Below are 24842 nucleotides of genomic sequence, written 5' to 3' on the forward strand. Positions count from 1 at the left end.
CTCAGCAATTATATAGATTATATCCCAGAACCACTTTGCCAAATCCAGTTTGACTGGTCTGTGTGCAGGCAAGGTGAAAAATTGGAAAACCATTTATGTCTATAATGAACTCAACTTATAATGTCTGGACTCCCAGTTGTGTTAACAACAGACTCTGATAGCGATGCTTGCATAGTATTTTTTGTGGACATTTTTTCCCAAATTAAAAAAAAAGTCTTTTGGGGAAAAAAATTATATATTCAATAGAAAAGGTCAAAAATTAAAATGATGGCTGGCTTTTCCTCCTAGATACTTCAAGGACTGTTAAATTTAATTTTTAATGATTTGCCATAAAATTTGTATTATATCGCGAACTCAAAATCTTAACACCAAATTGCTTTCTGAATTCAAGGAACATTATTCTGATCAAATAATTGTGATTTTTTTTAATTCGCGATATAATACAAATTTTATGGCAAATTATTAACGATTGAAGAGTTTTTTTGGAGGGGTGTAAATTTTCAATACCAAAGTTCAAAATATTCAGATGATGGATGGCTTTTCTTCCAAACTAGATACACTTTAAGTATAGGCTATATTGTTAGATTTATAAAGTTTACTTTGAGGACTGTTAAATGTCAAAAATATCAAACTTTTAATAATTTGCCATAACATTTGTACTATATCACCAAAATCGATATTATTTGATATCAGAAGGACATTCCTCATATTCAGAATGTAATTTGGTGTGTCTGATATGCTCTCAGGTCCCACAATACATACTGTGCAAACAGGCCGATCCCTTAACGCGGCTGTGTACTCTAGCCATTGTTTCTTTCTCAAAATTGAGTTTTTATGATGTTTGTACCTTGTTATGTTTTTTATAAATACAAGGAATGAAAATCCAGATTTGTAAACTCCAACTGCAATATTTTAAGGATTTTATTTCACTATTCCACTCGTGTTTGAAATTGAAAAGGAAAGAAAATCTTTGTTGTACCAGCAAGGTACACGCACGCGCAACAACTCATCGCGTTGCGTATCGCGCAATTTGTTAACGCACAAATCGCGATGCATACGCTGACGCTTATCTGCATGCGCGGCGCATCTTATGGAAACACCACGCGAAGCACTGATTTCACAAAAACCTAGTGGTCAAATGGCTCCGTTTTAGCTGATAAAATGTGGGTTTTTCAAGTTCTTTCCCCGATTTAAATATCAAGTTATGAATGGATTTCGCTCAAACTTCTCAAGGGGCTGTGGATTTACCCGATGTTCACGTAATATAAGTTTAAAAAACGAAAACTGTCGCATTCTCCTGTGAGATTCGATGAAAGTGCAAAATGTGACCACTTTAACTTCAACGGCCATTATTTCAATGTTCATTTTCTCGGTAAAATGACGATTTAGGTACACGATAACTCAATAAATACAGCATCTATAGGTAAGCAAATATGATCATCGTAAAAAGCATGATAGACTCAAGAAACGGTTTTCTCATTTTTTTATATTTTGGTCTATTTCCGATTTGGGGCATCATTTTGTGCAAATAGGCGTTTTTGAATTTTAAAAAGTTCATTTTGATGCCTTATATGGTCAATATCTCAAAAAATAAGGCTAATATCAAAAAAATAAAAAAAACGTTTTTGGAATGGAGTCTCAAAATTGAGCTAAAAACAAAATAAAATATTTTGGAAAGAGTGTTTTTTTTGTTATGATGTACCTAACAAATATTGCCAAAAACTCACTTTTTTGTGATTTTCTTCAAAATTGTTGTTTTTACCCCAAATCTGTATTTATATTAAGATTTATTGATGTCTTGCCTTCATAAAAATGTATACTTTTATATGTTTTATGAATAATTACAAAGTTATTGCACTTTTACTACATGCATGTCTGAGAGTACACAGCCACCTTAAGCATCTTTACACTCAATTCAAAGTGAAGCATAAATGTTGAGTAATTCAATTATCATGGATTTGGACACTAATCTTATTTCAATGTCTGCACCTGCTTTACTGTTTTATCTAGACATGAATATACCATGTAATGTTAGAGAATGAGGAATCAACTATTGAAACCATAATCCATGCATAAAAGATGCACAGACTACAAGTAAAAACAGAACATATAGATCTATACTGAGTTTTTTTATTTTTTATTTATGCTCTTTCCTGCAAAAGTTAATTAAACTATATACCACTCACTGATCAAAACAGAAGAGTTAATCAGTAAGTTCATTAGGAATTTTTATAAAAGGCAACCAAGTTTGCTTATCAAGAATATTGCTGATACAACATTAAAAAGTTACCATTCATAAAGCACCTCCATTCTAATACCTCCTTCCTCCATGCTGCATATCAATCTTTGACTGTTTTCAAGCCATTGGCACAGACACAAATCTGTGTCTGGGGATCTTTGGCTGTCTTCAAGTCTGTGACATACCCAATCAATCAGTCTATCTACATGTTATTATAAGCATTTTGTCAGTACAATATCATGTTTTTGTGCTACAGTTGAACACTTAATGTATGTTGTTTAACGTACCAGGTGTCTTATTTTCTTCCTAGGAAGTGTGAATCTGCATCAATGTATGAAACATAGCACCCTCAAAACACATGTCAAGGCATTGAGTAAAGCATGAAAAGTTGAATTGACTGCAAAAACAATCCTTTGGCACATTTCTGCACATCGCCACATTTCAAACGAGTGTCTATCCATTTTGAAACAGTTGTTGAATTAGACATATGCCTTATAGCATAGAGCTGAGTGTTCCCTACGCACAATGTTATCCACCACACGCCTTGCAGACCTATGTTGCATGCTCTTGTAACATGTAATCATGTTGTAGACTAAGACAAACATAACTTATCACCTTTTGCTGAAGGGTGATCTTCCAACAAATTGACAATGTGGGATTTCCTGCAAGCATTGCTGCTTTGTGATCAGATCAAGATCATCCATCGATGAATGTAGCATTATATTAGAGAAAAACTAGGAGCTTGAACCAGTGAAGGATGATTTCATAACATAAATAGCAAAAAAGAATACAATACAATAATGTTCTCCTAGTTACAGGGTACCCTTTAAAAAAATATTAGTGATTTATTACGCAACCAGGGGCCACAAAAGGCTACCACAGGTTATTGGACAAGTAAGTTTTTTGCCGCTGAAGTTTCTTTTACCGCTACCCAAAGTGGCAAATTATTTTTTTTTCTTTTGGCACTAGGTATTGCCCAGGTTTTTTTTTTTAATTTTCATACATTGCATTGGACAACAAATGAAAACTTTTTATCTGTTAATGAGGAAAATTCATCTACTCTTGGCTAAATCAGTGCCACTGATTTCAAATACAAAGTCAGAAATTACCCAGCACATCATACACTCTCAAGTTAGTTTTTACTGAGAATGCTAAATCATAGCCCTTTAATGGCTATATAAAAAGACATAAAATATATCCGTCATAAGCTTGGGTTAAATCGTCCTTGATACCTAGTTTCCATCACTGAAATGTCTTGATGGGACCTTTCACCATGCTCATCACTTATATCAGCGTTATCATGTGGAAAAAAATCAAGGTGAGAATACAAGAAGCGCATTTCTAGACTAATTTTGACTGATATTATGGACTAATTCTGAATTCAGATTCGGAATCAGCATGCTCTATTTAGTCTAGAACACATAGTTTTAGAACAGTAGCAAACCATCTTTGTTGTCCAGTGAATTATTGTACACACACTTTGGTTGGGAAAGGTTTTATTAGTGATAGTGGGGCAATTTTTGTAGTGTCAGCAGGGATTTTTTTCAGTGATAGTGGGGAATGTTTTTTTACTCATATTAGTGAGGGATTTTTTTTCTTCAAAAATTTCCAGCCCCCTCCCCTGGCAAGGAGGGCAAATGGTGCATCCCTAAGTAAACAGAACTACTTCTTTCCTGTCCACTAACCATAATGCTACCAGAGGCTTCAAAAGGCGACAGCACAAAAGCAGGGATATTTGTCTTGTGTCCCTGACAAAGTATTCGGTGTGATCCGATTCCATCATTGTCCTCAAATAGGCATTAAAACAAGGTACACACCCATGGCATGCTATCTTCAGTCATGTGCCTAGCACCAGACACACCGATAGATCGGAGAAAACAATTTTCTTCTTCATCTTCTCTCTGTCTTCCTTCATTCCTCTTTACCCAAAAGCCTCCAATAAGTTAGGGTTAATCAGCTTCAGAACTTTTCAACATGATATTAAAATTGCACAAAAATTGCACAAACATCCCTTTCAACAAGTACAAACATTCATAGTTGTAATTCACTAGTTTCTTATGATATTTCTCAATATATATTTCAACTTCTACTACATGAAGGCATAACATAAACAGCACTACATTTTTGCTGTTGTTCCAATATTCGTTTAGAGTTTTCCATCAACATCAATAAAGCCAGAAATAACTTGAGCAAAGCTGTGAACATGCATGCATTCTAGCAGCAATAATTAACACATATCAGTGATTGCTGCCACGCTCTGTGTTGTCTCACACTATCTTCACATGTCATCTTAGGTAAATAGCATTTATTAATGAAGTAATCTTAGGTAAATAGCATAGTATTTATTGTTGAAGTCATCCTAGGTAGATAGCATTGGTTGATGAAGTCATCTTAGATATATTGCATTTATTGATGAAGTCATCTTAGGTAGATAGCATAAATTGATGAGGTCATCTTAAGTAGATAGCATAAATTGATGAGGTCATCTTAGATAACATTCATGAAAAAGTCATCGTAGTTAGATATAGATAGCATTTATTGAGAGATAATGTCATCTTAGGTAGATAACAGTCATGGATCAAGTCATCTGAGGTAGATGAAGTCATCTTAGATACCTATCATTTATTGATAAAGTCATCTTAGGCAGATAGCATTTATTGAAGTCATCATAGGTAGATAGCATTAACTGATGAAGTCATCTTAGGTAGATAGCATTAATTCATAAAGTCATCTTAGATGAATAGCATCAATTGTGAAGTCATCTTAGATAGATAGCATTTATTGATGAAGTCATCTTAGGCAGATAGCATTTGTTGAAGTCATCGTAGGTAGATAGCATTAACTGATGAAGTCATCTTAGGTAGATAGCGTTAATTGTTGAAGTCATCCTAGGTAAATAGCATCTATTGTGAAGTCATCTTAGGTAGATATCATTAATTGATGAAGTCGTCTTAGGTAGATAGCATTAATTGATGAAGTTGTCTCAGGTAGATAGCATTAATTGATGAAGTCGTCTTAAGTAGATAGCATTAACTGTTGAAGTCATCTTAGGTAGATAGCGTTAATTGTTGAAGTCGTCTTAGATAGATAGCATTAATTGATAAAGTCGTCTTAGGTAGATAGCATAAATTGATGGAGTCATCTTATGTAGATAGCGTTAATTGTTGAAGTCGTCTTAGGTAGATAGCATAAATTGATGAAGTCATCTTAGGTAGATAGCGTTAATTGTTGAAGTCATCCTAGGTAGATAGCATTGGTTGATGAAGTCATCTTAGGTAGATAGCATTAATTGATGAAGTCATCTTAGGTAAATAGCATTTATTGATAATCAAGTTATCTTAATTAGATAGCATTTTTCTCATTTAGAACTCTCTCAGGTTAAAGCCAACAATACCAGATGAAACTAGATAATTAAGATGCTAAATGACCAAAAACTCAACACAAGTTAACCTGAGACTTTCCTTGTTTTTACACATTGAACCGTAAATACACTGAAATAGTAGTTTGCCCTCAAAGCTGAAAGCTATAATTGGGAATTGGGTAGGGCGAATATTTACTAAAATCCAATGCCGTGTGAATGAATTTACATAATATTCAACAAAAATGTCATAGGCCTAATAATGAGAGGAAACATTACCATTTCAAAGCATCGAACCCAAAATGCCATTTTTGTGCTGCATAACTTGATTATATTCAGTAATTTTAAAGCAGCCTTTTCATATGGCGTACAAAGAAATAGCTCTTCATGATAATTATTTTCATGCATCACCTAGGCATATTAGTTGTTGATTGAAGTCATCTTATGTAGATATCACCTATTGCTATAGACATCTAAGGTACCGTAGATCATTAACACTTATTATTGAAGTAATCTTAGGTAGTCATCCACATACACAAATGATTCTACAAAGATAGCACCATCTAAAAATGTGTATGTAGACAACACACACACCCCCACACAAAGCGCAGTGATTTATAGTGTGCTACGCACAGGCACAACGCCTAGACGTTGATCCACAAGCCTCAGCACACTTATACAGGTTGTCGCTGACCACTACAGCCCACATCATTCCACAAACCAGTAAACAACAATTTAGGGACTTTACTGCTTCAAGAGTGCACACCCTAGACATTCCACAAATAACCTTCGCAACCAGGATCAGCTCCCCGAGTTCCGTACGAGTTACAACACACACTTTAAAATTAAATTATCTCTAGCAATGATACTTGTGTACATCTTTACTTGTACGTAATGTAAAAATGCCTACTGAATGCCTAGCTTACTGAAGATCTCTACTATTTAGTCAATTCAAATATCTGCAGACCTAAACTCCTTAAAAATGCCAGTTCTCAGCAATTATATAGATTATATCCCAGAAGCACTTTGCCAAATCCAGTTTGACTGGTCTGTGTGCAGGCAAGGTGAAAAATTGTAAAACCATTTATGTCTATAATGAACTCAACTTATAATGTCTGGACTCCCAGTTGTGTTAACAACAGACTCTGATAGCGATGCTTGCATAGTATTTTTTGTGGACATTTTTTCCCAAATTAAAAAAATATGTCTTTTGGGAAAAAAAATTATATCTTCAATAGGAAAGGTCAAAAATGCAAATGATGGCTGGCTTTTCCTCCTAGCTACATGCACTTTAAGTATATATTATTACTAGATTTATAAAGTTTACTTCAAGGACTGTTAAATTTAATTTTTAATGATTTGCCATAAAATTTGTATTAAATCGCAAACTCAAAATCTTAACACCAAATTGCTTTCTGAATTCAAGGAACATTCTTCTGATATCAAATAATTGTGATTTTTTTAAATTCGTGATATAATACAAATTTTATGGAAAATTATTAACGATTGAAGATTTTTTTTTTTTTGTGTATATTTTCAATACCCAAGTTCAAAATATTCAGATGATGGATGGCTTTTCTTCCAAACTAGATACACTTTAAGTATATATTATTAGATTTATAAAGTTTACTTTACTTTTACTTTTACTTTTTCAGCCATTATCAATCCACTGCAGGATGAAGGCCTCAGCATGATGTCTCCATGTGTCTCTGTTTTGTGCTTGTTGGTACCAGTTCACTTCTCCCCAGTAGTTTTGCAGCTCGTCCCTCCATCGCTTCCGTTGGCGTCCTCTATTTCGCTTCCTCCCATAAGGTGTCCAATGTGTGAGTGTTGAGCTCCAACGATTGTCTTGTCTCATGGCTGATATGGCCGCCCAGGTCCATTTTCTGCTTTTGATGGTTTCCAAGATGTCTTGAACTTGGGTCTGCTCCTGATCCATTTGTTTGTTTTCCTGTCCTTGTAGGTGATGTTTAATATACTTCTCTCCATGTTGTGCTGGGCTGCTGCTAGTTTTCTTTCCATTTTTGATGTTAAGGTCCATGATTCTGCCCCATATGAAATAGCTGGGAGGATGCATTGGTTGTAGACCTTTCGTTTAAGGCATATTGGAAGATTGCCTTTCATGATGGCGCTGTATCTTCCAAAAGCTTGCCACCCAGCTTTAATTCTCCTTCAATTTCAGAGTCTTGGTTTTGTCTCAAGAGAGAAGCGTTGTCCAAGATATACATATTCCTCGACCTGCTCAATTTCAACCCCTTTTACTTTCACTGTCTTTGGGACTGTTTCTAATCCTTTCATGACCTTTGTTTTCTTCATATTCATTTTTAGTCCGGTTACCCTGCTTGCCTCATCCAACTCTTGCAGCATTGTCTCAAGTTCATTTAAGTTGCTTGATATTGTGACAATGTCATCTGCAAAGCGTAAGTGGCTCATGTGCTCTCCGTTTATGTTGATTCCTTTCTTGCTCCAGTCGAGTGTTTTGAAAATTCCTTCTAGGGTGGCTGTAAAAAGCTTCGGTGAGATAATGTCCCCCTGACGCACGCCCTTCTTTATCATAATTCTGTCACTGTCTTTGTGCATTTTGACTGTGTTGTAGCAATCTGAGTAGATGTCTTTGAAGTTTACTTTAAGGACTGTTAAATGTCAAAAATATCAATTTTATCAATTTGCCGTAACATTTGTACTATCTCACAAAAATCGATATTATTTGATATCAGAAGGACATTCCTCGTATTCAGAATGCAATTTGGTGTGTCTGTAAGGTGTGCTCTAAGGTTCCACAATACATAATGTGCAAATAGGCCGATCCCTTAAGGGAAGGGGTATGAACGTTTGGGCTGTATTTATTGTGGGACATTAGAGCACATCAGACATATCGAATTGCATTCTGAATACGAAGAATGTCCTTCTGATATCAAATAATTTTGATTTTTTGAAATTTGCAATGTAATACACATTTTATGGCAAATCATTAAAAATTGATATTTTTGATATTTAACAGTACTCAAAGTAAACTTTATAAATCTGATGATTTATACTTGAAGTGTATGTAGGTGGGATGAAAAGCCGACGATCAATTGAAATTTTGACCTTTAGTATTGAAGATATGGATTTTTTCCCCAAAACACCAACAAAAATTATGTCTTTTTGGAAAAAAAATCCATATCTTCAATATGAAAGGTCAAAATTTTCAATTGATCGCCGGCTTTTCCTCCCAGCTACATACACTTTAAGAATATATCATTAGATTTATGAAATTTACTTCGAGGACTTTTATATAACACAAATTTGAAAAATATCAAATTTTAATAATTTATCATAAAATTTGTATCATATCGTGAATTTAAAAAAATGAAAATTATTTGATATCAGAAAGACATGCTTCGTATTCAGAATGCAATTCGATACGTCTGAGGTGCTCTCATGTCCCACAAAAAATACTGTCGAAATTTAGATCCCTTAAGCATCTTTGCACTCAATTTCAAAGTGAAGCATAAATTGTTGAGTAATTCAATTATCATGGCTTTGGACACTAATCTTATTTCAATGTCTGCACCTGCTTTACTGTTTTATCTAGACATGAATATACCATGTAATGTTAGAGAATGAGGAATCAACTATTGAAACCATAATCCATGCATAAAAGATGCACAGACTACAAGTAAAAACAGAACATAAGATCTATATTGAGTTTTTTAATTTTTTATTTATGCCCTTTCCTGTAAAAGTTAACTGAACTATATACCACCACTCACTAATTAAAACAGAAGAGTTAATCAATATGTTCATTAGGAATTTTAATTTCCAACCAACTTTGCTTATCAAGAATATTACCGATACAACTTTAAAAAGTTACCACTCATAAAGCACCTCCATCCTTACCTAGCTGGGGGGTTTTCAACCCCCCGAGCTAGGTACTGTTTTGCTATCCGATCTTTCTTCTTCTTTCTGGCAATAAATTTCAAAATGCTTCTCCTCCTACATGTTACACCCTACAATTACGTAATTTGCACATATGTATCGACTATGTCCAGTGCCCATAGGGTCTAAACAGAATTGGGGTCAAAGATCATTAAAGGGGCATTTCTGGTATTTAACCAAATATTTAACTCAAAATGCTTCTTCTGCCACATATTAAATAGCACAATGACGTAATTTGCATATATGCATCGGCTATACCACACGCCTATAACTTGTACACAGAATTAGGGTCAAAGGTCATTAAGGGGGTAAAATCTTACAATTGCATTATCTGGACATCTGTAAGGGGTATGGGGCTCAAACTCGGTTACAATAAATCTCATGACCAGGGGAACATTTTGTGGGGGTCAGGTCAAAGGTCATGCAGAGGTCAAATCTTATAATTTTATTTTCTGGATATCTGTAAGGTGTATGGGGCTCAAACTCAGTGACAATAAATCTCATAACCAGGGGAACATTTGCAGGGGTCAGGGCAAAGGTCATGCAGAGGTCAAATGTTTGAAATGTATTTTCTGGACATATGTAAGGGGTACGGGGCTCAAACTCGGTAACAACAAATTTGATGACCAGGGGAACATTTTTGGAACATATTGCAGGGGTCAGGTCAAAGGTCATCTGGGGTCAAATTTTAAAATTGAATTTTCTGGACATCACTAAGGAGTACGGGAATCAAACTCGGTGACAACAAACCTCATGACCAGGGGAACATTTTTGGGACATTTTGCAGAGGTCAGATACCTCCACAACACCAACACGCCCAGCTAGGTTTGTGGTCTATGACCACCATTTGTCACTAGTTTCTTCTTTCTTCTTCTGTCAACAAACTTTAAAATGCTTCTCCTCCTACATGTTACACCCTACAATTACGTAACTTGCACATATGTATTGGCTATATCCAGCGCCCATAGGGTCTAAACAGAATTGGGGTAAATGGTCATTAAGGGGGCATTTCCTGTATTTAACCAAATACCTTCTGCCACAAACTCGGTGACAACAAATCTCATAACCAGGGGAACAATTTGCATGGGTCAGGTCAAAGGTCATGCAGAGGTCAAATTTTAGAAATGAATTTCCTGGACATCTGTAAGGGTGCAGGGCTCAGACTTGGTAACAACAAACTTAATGATCAGGGGGACATTTTGGAACACTTTGCAGGAGTCAGGTCAAAGGTTATCTGGGGTCAAATTTTATAATTTCATTTTCTGGATATCTGTAAGGGTTATGGGGCCCAAACTCTGTGACAACATATCTCATGATCAGGGGAACATTTTGCAGGGGTCAGGTCAAAGGTCATGCAGAGGTCAAATCTTATAAATGTATTTTCTGGACATCTGTAAGGGGTACAGGGCTCAAACTTGGTGACAACAAACTTGATGACCAGGGGAACATATTTGGAACATTTTGCAGGGGTCAGGTCAAAGGTCATCTGGGGTCAAATATCAAAATTGCATTTTCTGGACATCTGTAAGCAATACGGGACTCAAACTCGGTGACAACAAACCTCATGACCAGGGGAACATTTTTGGAACATTTTGCAGGGGTCAGATACCTCCACAACACCAACACGCCCCAGCTAGGTTTGTGGTCTATGACCACCATTTGCCACTAGTTATACCTCCTTCCTTCATGTTGCATATTAATCTTTGACTGTTTTCAAGCCATTGGCACAGACACAAATCTGTGTCTGGGGATCTTTAGCTGTCTTCAAGTCTGTGACATACCCAATCAATCAGTCTATCTACATGTTATTATAAGCATTTTGTCAGTACAATATCATGTTTTGGTGCTACAGTTGAACACTTAATGTATGTTGTTTAACGTAGCAGGTGTCTTATTTTATTCCTAGGAAGTGTGAATCTGCATCAATGTATGAAACATAGCACCCTCAAAACACATGTCAAGGCATTGAGTAAAGCATGAAAAGTTGAATTGACTGCAAAAACAATCCTATGGCACATTTCAGCACATCGCCACATTTCACGCGAGTGTCTATCCATTTTGAAACCGTCGTTGAATTAGACATATGCCTTATAGCATAGAGCTGAGTGTTCCTCATGCACAATGTTATCCACCACACGCCTTGCAGACCTATGTTGTATGCTCTTGTAACATGTAATCATGTTGTAGACTAAGACAAACATAACTTATCACCTTTTGATGAGCAAGCATGCTGAAGGGTGCTCTACCAACAAATTGACAATGTGAGGTTTCCTGCAAGCTGCATTGCTGCTTTGTGATCAAGATCATCCATCGATGAATGTAGCATTATATTAGAGAAAAACTAGGAGCTTGAACCAGTGAAGGATGATTTCATAACATAAATAGCAAAAAAGAATACAATACAACAATGTTCTCCTAGTTACAGGGTACCCTTTTTAAAAAATATTAGTGATTTATTACGCAACCAGGGGCCACAAAAGGCTACCACAGGTTATTGGACAAGTAAGTTTTTTGCCGCTGAAGTTTCTTTTATTGCTACCCAAAGTGGCAAATTATTTTTTTCTTTTGGCACTAGGTATTGCCCAGGTTTTTTTTTTTAAATTTTCATACATTGCATTGGACAACAAATGAAAACTTTTTATCTGTTAATGAGGAAAATTCATCTACTCTTGGCTAAATCAGTGCCACTGATTTCAAATACAAAGTCAGAAATTACCCAGCACATCATACACTCTCAAGTTAGTTTTTCTGAGAATGCTAAATCATAGCCCTTTAATGGCTATATAAAAAGGCATAAAATATATCCGTCATAAGCTTGGGTTAAATCGTCCTTGATACCTAGTTTCCATCACTGAAATGTCTTGATGGGACCTTTCACCATGCTCATCACTTATATCAGCGTTATCATGTGGAAAAAAATCAAGGTGAGAATACAAGAAGCGCATTTCTAGACTAATTTTGACTGACATTATGGACTAATTCTGAATTCAGATTCGGAATCAGCATGCTCTATTTAGTCTAGAACACATAGTTTTAGAACAGTAGCAAACCATCTTTGTTGTCCAGTGAATTATTGTACACACACTTTGGTTGGGAAAGGTTTTATTAGTGATAGTGGGGCAATTTTTGTAGTGTCAGCAGGGATTTTTTCAGTGATAGTGGGGAATGTTTTTTACTCATATTAGTGAGGATTTTTTTCTTCAAAAATTTCCAGCCCCTCCCCTGGCAAGGAGGGCAAATGGTGCATCCCTAAGTAAACAGAACTACTTCTTTCCTGTCCACTAACCATAATGCTACCAGAGGCTTCAAAAGGCGACAGCACAAAAGCAGGGATATTTGTCTCGTGTCCCTGACAAAGTATTCGGTGTGATCTGATTCCATCATTGTCCTCAAATAGGCATTAAAACAAGGTACACACCCATGGCATGCTATCTCCAGTCATGTGCCTAGCACCAGACACACCGATAGATCGGAGAAAACAATTTTCTTCTTCATCTTCTCTCTGTCTTCCTTCATTCCTCTTTACCCAAAAGCCTCCAATAAGTTAGGGTTAATCAGCTTCAGAACATGATATTAAAATTGCACAAAAATTGTACAAACATCCCTTTCAACAAGTACAAACATTCATAGTTGTAATTCACTAGTTTCTTATGATATTTCTCAATATATATTTCAACTTCTACTACATGAAGGCATAACACAAACAGCACTACATTTCTGCTATTGTTCCAATATTCGTTTAGAGTTTTCCATCAACATCAATAAAGCCAGAAATAACTTGAGCAAAGCTGTGAACATGCATGCATTGTAGCAGCAATAATTAACACATATCAGTGATTGCTGCTCTGTGTTGTGTCTCACACAAACTTCACGTGTCAAAGAATATAACATCATTTAAAGGTACAACTTTCTTCGGCAAAATTCACCAATGTGTGAGGCTCTAATCTAAAACCTATGGATTGTCCAACCTGAATGAACTGGGAGATTGGGAGAGGCAGTCCGCGGGGCCACTCTGAATAATACTTTTAAGCATTTGCCTGAAAGTAAACACGGATTTAACATGGTTTGAAAAGCAAAATGTGAATCTGCGATTCCCACCACGATTAGGGTCTCAAAACACTCATTATGCTAGAGGAAAGGGTGTTTTTTAAAGACCATCCTCACTTAGGGTACTTTTTAAAATTACCCTATTAACAGCCTTTAGTGGTGAAATATTGATCAAGTTATTCGGCACAAAAGAGTGGTTTCGAGCAATTTTACCAACCAGATTTTAAAAAAATTGGAGCTGACTTCAACAGTGCCAGGAATAGCCGATCATCATCACTAAATGACACTCATACCGACACACACAACATCTATCCTTGTTTAGGCGCAAATTTCATACCAACTCCTTGCTTAAGATGTTTTTATCATTTCAATTCTTGTTTAGAGACAAATTTCAAAGCAATTCTTCACTTATGAGTGTTTTTATTTGAGTAAAATCCTCATTTAGGGTTAGTTTAACAAATGTTCAACATCCTACCTTTGGGTCAATTTTGAAAGTCAATTACTTCTCCAGGGGAATTTCAAACTCAATTTTTACACGAGAGCATACTAACCACCGCCAGGGTTCGAACCTGCACCAAAGTCAAACACCTTGTCAACTGAGCTAACTTGATGCCAATAGTAAGACTTGGGAAAAGCGCCTTATTGATTGAGCTAACTTGACTACTATAGTAAGACTTAGGAAATCCCTTGAAAATGTATTAAACATTTCAAGTCACAAAACGCAGCTATTTAATATTCCTTGCCAACACATGTCAGTACAAAATATCCATGGTAGAGTAATACCATCAGGAGTTCTACCAAAGTACTTAAATACCAGTAAAGAACAAGTTTGTACATGTCACTGTAATGATGATACAAATAGGAAGTAATCAGAGGGGTGCTAGATGAAAGACTCATGTCTAGGTATGCCTTGCAAGACATGCTCTACTTCTGCCAACATCCAATGATATCTTAATTGATTCCTATAGGAAAGGAACAATGATGCAAATAAAAAACTAAGTGCCTTTAATATAAGACTTGATATTGAATACAATACAAAAGATATTGAGCTGGAACTCAAGACTTCATTATCTCTATACATATCCCTATAAAGCAAAGATTCTTATAGGAAGTATAGGCAGTTTGAAACTCTAAAAGTACACCAGCAAAGTTGACTAAAAATTTCCAAGAAAGTACCATCTACTCACTACCCCAGGCTCTATTTTTTTAATATTTTATTTGGGACAATTTAAACAACATGCTTGCAACTTTTAGCTTATGTCATTTTTGGCAATATTGCAATAGTTATTTACATCATTGACTCTGGAACTAAAAGAACATTTCATGAAACACATCTTTGTTAAAGGAAGTGTCTGACACACCTAAACTTGACAGAACTTTATACCACTCACTATTTAAAACAGAATTAATCAGTAAGTTCATTAGGAATCAAAAAAGGCAACCAAGTTTGCTTATTAAGAATATTACCGATACAACTTTAAAAAGTTACCACTCATAAAGCACCTCCATTCTTATACCTCCTTCCTCCATGCTGCATATCAATCTTTGACTGTTTTCAAGCCATTGGCACAGACACAAATCTGTTTCTGGGGATCTTTAGCTGTCTTCAAGTCTGTGACATACCCAATCAATCAGTCTATCTACATGTTATTATAAGCATTTTGTCAGTACAATAATTATCATGTTTTGGTGCTACAGTTGAACACTTAATGTATGTTGTTTAACGTAGCAGGTGTCTTATTTTATTCCTAGGAAGTGTGAATCTGCATCAATGTATGAAACATAGCACCCTCAAAACACATGTCAAGGCATTGAGTAAAGCATGAAAAGTTGAATTGACTGCAAAAACAATCCTTTGGCACATTTCAGCACATCGCCACATTTCACACGAGTGTCTATCCATTTTGAACCGTCGTTGAATTAGACATATGCCTTATAGCATAGAGCTGAGTGTTCCTCATGCACAATGTTATCCACCACACGCCTTGCAGACCTATGTTGTATGTTCTTGTAACATGTAATCATGTTGTAGACTAAGACAAACATAACTTATCACCTTTTGATGAGCAAGCATGCTGAAGGGTGCTCTACCAACAAATTGACAATGTGGGATTTCCTGCAAGCATTGCTGCTTTGTGATCAAGATCATCCATCGATGAATGTAGCATTATATTAGAGAAAAACAAGAGCTTGAATGAGTGAAGAGGGATTTCATAACATTATTAGAAAAGACGTCTACAATACTGTTCCCCTAGACATAGTATACCCTTGTCTATATATTAGTGATTAATGCTTTATGTGCTAGCTATATCCGTCAACATAAAAAGACAACATTAAAATTGCACAAAAATCCCTTTCAACAAGTACAAACAGTCACAGTTGTAATTCACTAGTTGCTTACAATATTTCTCAATATATATTCCAACTTCTACTACATGAAGGCGTAACATATAAGTGACACAATCAAGTAAAATGAGTCCGATGTCGCTAATATTGATTTTGAGATACTGACAAAGAAAGTGTTAGAATCCTTTTTATATTGTTTTCAGGGATTGATAAATTGACGTAACTTCGTAGATAAAGGTCGTATCAACATGGGTATTTCAGTTTCTGAAAGCTCTAAATGTCCTCTTTAGAAACATATGTAAAACTCATTTTTGACCAGGATCAACATGTAACTCATTCCCCTTGATCATGTCACATAGTAAACAGCACTACATACGCTTCTGCTGTTGTTCCAATATTTGTTTAGAGTTTTCCATCAACATCAATAAAGCCAGAAATAACTTAAGCAAAGCTGTGAACATGCATGCATTCTAGCAGCAATAATTAACACATATCAGTGATTGCTGCTTTGTGTTGTGTCTCACACAAACTTCACATGTCAAAGAATATAACACCACTTAAAGGTACAACTTTCAAATAGCGCATACTGTGTCATATCACATGGGTAAGAATCAATAGGATTGCAAGAAGATTCTCAAGTGCTTAAGAATTATTAATTAACCCTAACGCTACAAGGAGCTGCAAAAGGCTACAGCACAAAGTGAGTGCACACACCGCAAGTTTCTCACATGATCACATTGCATAAATCATCTAAACTAACACAGGTACAAAAATCTTGGTCAGCCATGGTACACATCCATGCTATCCTCGGTCATGTGCCTAGCATCCGACGGGTCTGTGGTTCAAAACCGGACCAGAGAAAAAGCCTCCAGTAGACATGCCCCATTATGACTTCCATGGGTGGCTGGAATTTGAGGTCAAGTTTGTTTGTTTTTTACCGCTGATCGGAAGGTGGCAATTTTTTTTTGCACTATGTATTGCTCAGGTGTTTGGTGGGGAAAGTATATTTTATTAGTGATACTGTGGAAATTTTTTTGCTCATATAGTGGCGGGGGGAGAGGCTGTTTTCTCAAAAACTTTAAGCTCCCCACCCTGCCTGGAAGTCAAAAGGTCCATCATTAACTTAGTCTTAGAGTAAACAAACATTTTCTTTCCCTTCCATGGGGCCTCTACTAGCTCTAGTCTATAGATGCTTTAATGCTACCAGAGGCGAAAGGCTACAGCACAAAAGCAGGGAAATGTGCCTCATGTCCAAGACAAAGGGAGTGCAAGTGTAAGTAGCCCATATGATCTGATTGTGTTATCATCCTCAAATATGCATGAAAACCTTGGCCAGCCAAGGTACATACCCATGGCATGATATCTCCAGTCCTGTGCCTAGCACCCGAAGGGGCCAGGGTTCATAACCAGACCGAAGAAAATGACTTTTCCCTTTATCTTATCTTCTCCCTTCCTTCCCCTTGCAGTAAGTTAAGGTTAATCAGCTTCAGAACTTTTCAACACAATATTAAAATTGCACAAACACCCCTTTCAACAAGTACAAACATTCATAGTTGTAATTCATTTGTTGCCTATGATATTTCTCAAAACTTCCACCACATGAAGGCATAACACATAAACCGCACTACATTTCTGCTGTTGTTCCAATATTCGTTTAGAGTATTCCATCAACATCAATAAAGCCAGAAATAACTTGAGCAAAGCTGTGAACATGCATGCATTCTAGCAGCAATAATTAACACATATCAGTGATTGCTGCTCTGTGTTGTGTCTCACACAAACTTCACATGTCAAAGAATATAACATCATTTAAAGGTACAACTTTCCTCTGCAAAATTCACAATGAAAGCAAACACACACTTTATATCAAAGTTTTTCAGCCCATTGCAAAATATTTCAGTGGTATACTATTTTGCCCTCCACTGACATGACAAGAACACATGATGGAGTAGGTACTCTTTGAGTCTAATCTCTTTGGTTTAACTCCATGGGCACTACTGCTTTTATTACAGAGCACCTGATTGGTTAATTACATGATATAATCAACTGAGTAACCAATCAAAATAGAGTTAGCAATTTTAAGCTTAACCCCTTTAGCCCTACTGACTATATTCTTACCATATCTCTGATTGGCTCAATACATGAGATATCTCTCTTTTTAACCATTCGGAATACTTCATAAAGGTCAATAATTTGGCAGGTAGCTCCCATGGGGTTAAAGTGACTCCAAAGTATACATTGAGTCTATTTGTTCAACTCTCAATGAGTTAGATGTTGATCTAAAGCCGTATCAGCACACTTTACAGGTTGTCGCTGAGCACTACGGCCCCATATCATTCCATAAACCATTAAACAATAACACAGAGAATTTCAGCTAAGAAGTGCTCACCCCAGACATTCCCTATTGACCTTCACACCCAGAATCAGCTCCCCAAGTTTCGTACGTGTTACAACGAGACAATTAGCAGTAAATCCCTTGTCCAGGAGAATTTCAAGCTCAAGTTTTACACGAGAGTGTACTAACTACCACCAGGCTTCGAACCCGCAACCTCTCGCACCATAGTCAAACACTTATCGATTGAGCTTACTTGACTGCTATAGTAAGAAAGACTTAGAAAATCCCTTAAACATGTATTAAACATTTCAAGTCACAAAACGCAACTATTTAATATTCCTTGCCAACATATGTCAGTACAGAATATCCATGGTAGAGTAATACCATCAGGAGTTCTACCAAAGTACTTATATACCAGTAAAGAACAAGTTTGTACATGTCACTGCAATGATGATACAAATAGGAAGTAATCAGAGGGGTGCTAGATGAAAGACTCATGTCTAGGTATGCCTTGCAAGTCTTGCTCTACTTCTGCCAACATCCAATGATATCTTAATTGATTCCTATAGGAAAGGAACAATGATGCAAATAAAAAACTAAGTGCCTTTAATATAAGACTTGATATTGAATACAATACAAAAGATATTGAGCTGGAACTCAAGACTTCATTATCTCTATACATATCCCTATAAAGCAAAGATTCTTATATGAAGTATCGGCAGTTTGAAACTCTAAAAGTACACCACCAAAGTTGACTAAAAATTTCCAAGAAAGTACCATCTACTTACTACCCCAGGCTCTATTTTTTTTAAATTTGGGACAATTTGAACAACATGCTTGCAACTTTTAGCTTATGTCATTTTTGGCAATATTGCAATAGTTATTTACATCATTGACTCTGGAACTAAAAGAACATTTCATGAAACACATCTTTGTTTCTTAACATAATAATAAGTCCTCTGATCAAACAAAGCCATTCACATCATAACCAAACCTAAAATTCCTGTGAATGATGAACTTTATGGCATTTATTTATGCCTTTTCCTGCAAAAGTTGACAGAACTTTATACCACTCACTATTTAAAACAGAATTAATCAGTAAGTTCATTAGGAATCAAAAAAGGCAACCAAGTTTGCTTATTAAGAATATTACCGATACAACTTTAAAAGTTACCACTCATAAAGCACCTCCATTCTTATACCTCCTTCCTCCATGCTGCATATCAATCTTTGACTGTTTTCAAGCCATTGGCACAGACACAAATCTGTGTCTGGGGATCTTTAGCTGTCTTCAAGTCTGTGACATACCCAATCAATCAGTCTATCTACATGTTATTATAAGCATTTTGTCAGTACAATAATTATCATGTTTTGGTGCTACAGTTGAACACTTAATGTATGTTGTTTAACGTAGCAGGTGTCTTATTTTATTCCTAGGAAGTGTGAATCTGCATCAATGTATGAAACATAGCACCCTCAAAACACATGTCAAGGCATTGAGTAAAGCATGAAAAGTTGAATTGACTGCAAAAACAATCCTTTGGCACATTTCAGCACATCGCCACATTTCACATGAGTGTCTATCCATTTTGAAACCGTCGTTGAATTAGACATATGCCTTAACCCTAGCAGAAATTCTATACAGCAAGAAGTGTATCAAAAGTGTATCAAAGTGTATTAAAACTGTATCAAACGGCAATTTGATACAGTTTTGATATACAAAGGGTGTATTGAAAATGTATCAACTGAAAATATAGGGTATCAAAACTGTATCAAATACCACCTAACTGTATCAAAAATGTATCAAAAGTGTATCGAATTTGAACTTAGTTAATTTTAGCCATGCTTGTGGTGTATCAAAAGTGTATCAAAGTGGACTTTGCAGTTTTTCAATGTATGTAAAGTGTATCAAAATGAACTTTTTGGTGCTAGATGTATATCAAAAGTATATCAAATTGGACTTTGTCAAATTCTGGCAGCATACAGTGTATCAAAAGTGTATCAAATTGGACTTTGCCTGTTTTTTAGTGTATGTAAAGTGTATCAAATTGAACTTAGTTAATTTTTGGTTGCTAGATGTATATCAAAAGTGTATCAAATTGGACTTGGTCAAATTCTGGCTGCCTACAGTGTATCAAAAGCGTATTAAATTGGACTTGGTTTATTTTGGGTGGCTAGAGGTATATCAAAAGTGTATCAAATTGGGCTTTCATAAACTGACCTTTTGTAGTGTATCAAAACTGTATCAATAACTGATCACATGTCTAGATAATGACTCATCATTTTCAAATTTGCCCATGTGGCATGCATGCAGTTAACACCAGGATTTGCATTTGGAAATGTACTGTATTTTAGAGCAAATTATGGTGTTTTATTTATCATGATGAAGATACAAACATGCTTGTAGACTGCACATTAGTATACAATGTAGTTGTAATCAGGGACTGTGATTAAAGAGGAAATATCTGACTTTGTTCTGATAAGGTAAGCTTACTATATATTATATATATAGGGCCTCTATGTATATGTACATGTATTAAGCATGAATATAGCACATGCCTGTATAGTAGATCTTTTTGTTATTGGTAGCCTTTTTGTCTCTTTATTGAGGGTAACGACTTCAGTGACAAGCACTGCTTTCGAAGCAGGCCCTGTGATGCATGTATGTTCTATTTTGGTTGGGTTTTGCTTCTTTTTTGCAATACTTTCTCACACATTTATCCTATTGCGTTGTAATTTTGAACGTTGATGGGGAAAGTGCATTGAGCTGCTCCGTGAGGGGGGAAAGTGCTAGAGGTCAGCATTGGCAGTAGAAGGCAGTGTTGAATTTGAGCTTGATTAGACTAATTTCAAAATTTGACATTTCACCCCTTCACTTTGGGGTCAATACTGTTTGCAAATATGTTTAGATCATGTAAGGATAATTCTTGTTGAATTTGAGCTTGATTGGACCAATTTTGAAATTTGAAAAACTGTATCAAAAGTGTATAAAAAACTGTATCAAAAGTGTATAAAAACTGTATCAAAAGTGTATAAAAAACTGTATCAAAAGTGTATAAAAACTGTATCAAAAGTGTATCAAAAAACTATCAAAAGTGTATCAAAAACTATCAAAAGTGTATAAAAACTGTATCAAAAGTGTATCAAAAACTATATCAAAAGTGTATCAAATGGCATGTATCAAAAATAGGGCGGTCCCGCTGGCCAGCATTAGAATTGGAATGCTGATTTGATACAGTGACATATTTGATACACTTTTGATATAATTATGTATAAAATGTGTATAAAATGAAAGGATAAGAATTTCAATGCTAATTTGATAGTTTAAATTAGAACGCTGATTTCATACAGTGACATATTTGATACACTTTTGATATAATTATGTATGAAATGTGTATGAAATGAAAGGATCAAAATTTCAATGCTAATTTGATACAGTTTAAATTGGAATGCTGAGTTGATACAGTAACATATTCGATACACTTTTGATATAAATTATGTATGAAATGTGTATGAAATTAAAGGATAAAATTTGAACGCTAATTTGATACAGTTTAAATTGGAACGCTTATTTCATACAGTTACATATTTCATACACTTTTGATATAATTATGTATGAAATGTGTATGAAATGAAAGGATAAAAATTCCAACGCTAATTTGATAGTTTAAATTGGAACCCTGATTTGATACAGTTACATATTTCATACACTTTTGATATAATTATGTATGAAATGTGTATGAAATGAAAGGATAAAATTTGAATGCTAATTTGATACAGTTTAAATTGGAACCCTCATTTGATACAGTTACATATTTCATACACTTTTGATATAAATGATGTATGAAATGTGTATGAAATGAAAGGATAAAAATTTCAATGCTAATTTGATACAGTTTAAATTGGAACCCTCATTTGATACAGTAACATATTCGATACACTTTTGATATAAATGATGTATGAAATGTGTATGAAATGAAAGGATAAAAATTTGAACGCTAATTTGATACAGTTTAAATTGGAACCCTGATTTGATACAGTAACATATTCAATACACTTTTGATATAAATTATGTATGAAATGTGTATGAAATGAAAGGATAAAAATTTGAACGTAAATTTGATACAGTTTAAATTGGAACCCTCATTTGATACAGTAACATATTCGATACACTTTTGATATAAATTATGTATGAAATGTGTATGAAATGAAAGGATAAAAATTTGAACGCAAAATTGATACAGTTTAAATTGGAACCCTCATTTGATACAGTAACATATTCGATACACTTTTGATATAAATTATGTATGAAATGTGTATGAAATGAAAGGATAAAAATTTGAACGCAAATTTGATACAGTTTAAATTGGAACCCTCATTTGATACAGTAACATATTCAATACACTTTTGATATAAATTATGTATGAAATGTGTATGAAATGAAAGGATAAAATTTTCAACAAAAATTTGATACAGTTTAAATTGGAACCCTCATTTGATACAGTAACATATTCGATACACTTTTGATATAAATTATGTATGAAATGTGTATGAAATGAAAGGATAAAAATTTGAACGCTAATTTGATACAGTTTAAATTGGAACCCTGATTTGATACAGTTACTTATATGATACACTTTTGATATAATTATGTATCAAATATGTATGAAATGAAAGGATACATTTCATTTGATACTTTTTTGATACATTATCTTGGCATTTGATACACTTTTGATATGTATAAAATGTGTATGCAATGTTAATTTGATACAGTTTTGATACATAAAAGTGTATGAAATGAGGGTTCCAATTCAAAGCCTTTTATTTCATACATTTTTCATAGTCATACATATCAAAAGTGGTGTATCAAAAGTGTATCAAATTTCAGCCAGGGTTATAGCATAGAGCTGAGTGTTCCTCATGCACAATGTTATCCACCACACGCCTTGCAGACCTATGTTGTATGCTCTTGTAACATGTAATCATGTTGTAGACTAAGACAAACATAACTTATCACCTTTTGATGAGCAAGCATGCTGAAGGGTGCTCTACCAACAAATTTGACAATGTGGGATTTCCTGCAAGCATTGCTGCTTTGTGATCAAGATCATCCATCGATGAATGTAGCATTATATTAGAGAAAAACAAGAGCTTGAATGAGTGAAGAGGGATTTCATAACATTATTAGAAAAGACGCTCTACAATACTGTTCCCTAGACATAGTATACCCTTGTCTATATATTAGTATTTAATGCTTTATGTGCTAGCTATATCCGTCAACATAAAAAGACAACATTAAAATTGCACAAAAATCCCTTTCAACAAGTACAAACAGTCACAGTTGTAATTCACTAGTTGCTTACAATATTTCTCAATATATATTCCAACTTCTACTACATGAAGGCGTAACATATAAGTGACACAATCAAGGGAAATGAGTCGGATGTCGCTAATATTGATTTTGAGATACTGACAAAGAAAGTGTCAGAATTTTTTGTTTTATATTGTTTTCAGCAATTGATAAATTGACGTAACTTCGTAGAGAAAGGTCGTATCAACATGGGTATTTCAGTTTCTGAAAGCTCTAAATGTCCTCTTTAGAAACATATGTAAAACTCATTTTCGACCAGGATTGACATGTGACTCATTCCCCTTGATCATGTCACATAATAAACAGCACTACATACGCTTCTGCTGTTGTTCCAATATTCGTTTAGAGTTTTCCATCAACATCAATAAAGCCAGAAATAACTTGAGCAAAGCTGTGAACATGCATGCATTCTAGCAGCAATAATTAACACATATCAGTGATTGCTGCCACGCTCTGTGTTGTCTCACACTATCCTCACATGTCAAAGAATATAACACCATTTAAAGGTACAGCATTCTTCTGCAAAATTCACAATGAAAGCAAACACACACTTTATATCAAAGTTTTTCAGGCCCATTGCAAAATAATTCAGTGGTACACTATTTTGGCCTCCACTGACAAGCGACATGCAAACATGATGGAGTAGGCACTCTTTGAGTCTAATCTCTTTGGTTTTACTCCATGGGCACTATAGCCTTTCTTACAGAGCACTTGATTGGTTAATTACATGATATAATCATCTGAGTAACCAATCAAAATGGAGTTTTAAGCTTAACCCCCTTTAGCCCTACTGACTATTCTCACCATATCTCTAATTGGCTCAATACATGATATATCTCTCTTTCTAACCAATCGGAATACTTCATAAAGGCCAATATTTTGGCAGCTCCCATGGGGTTAAAGTGACCTCAAAGTGTACATTGGGTCTATTTGTTCAACTCTCAATATTTGTATGAGTTAGATGTTGATCTAAAGCCGTATCAGCACACTTTACAGGTTGTTGCTGAGCACTACGGCCCCATATCATTCCATAAACCATTAAACAATAACACAGAGAATTTCAGCTAAGAAGTGCTCACCCCAGACATTCCCTATTGACCTTCACACCCAGAATCAGCTCCCCAAGTTTCGTACGGGTTACAACGAGACAATTAGCAGTAAATCCCTTGTCCAGGAGAATTTCAAGCTCAAGTTTTACACGAGAGCGTACTAACTACCACCAGGC

The sequence above is a fragment of the Amphiura filiformis genome, chromosome 9 (assembly GCF_039555335.1).
Source record: "Amphiura filiformis chromosome 9, Afil_fr2py, whole genome shotgun sequence".
Lineage (NCBI taxonomy): Eukaryota > Metazoa > Echinodermata > Ophiuroidea > Amphilepidida > Amphiuridae > Amphiura > Amphiura filiformis.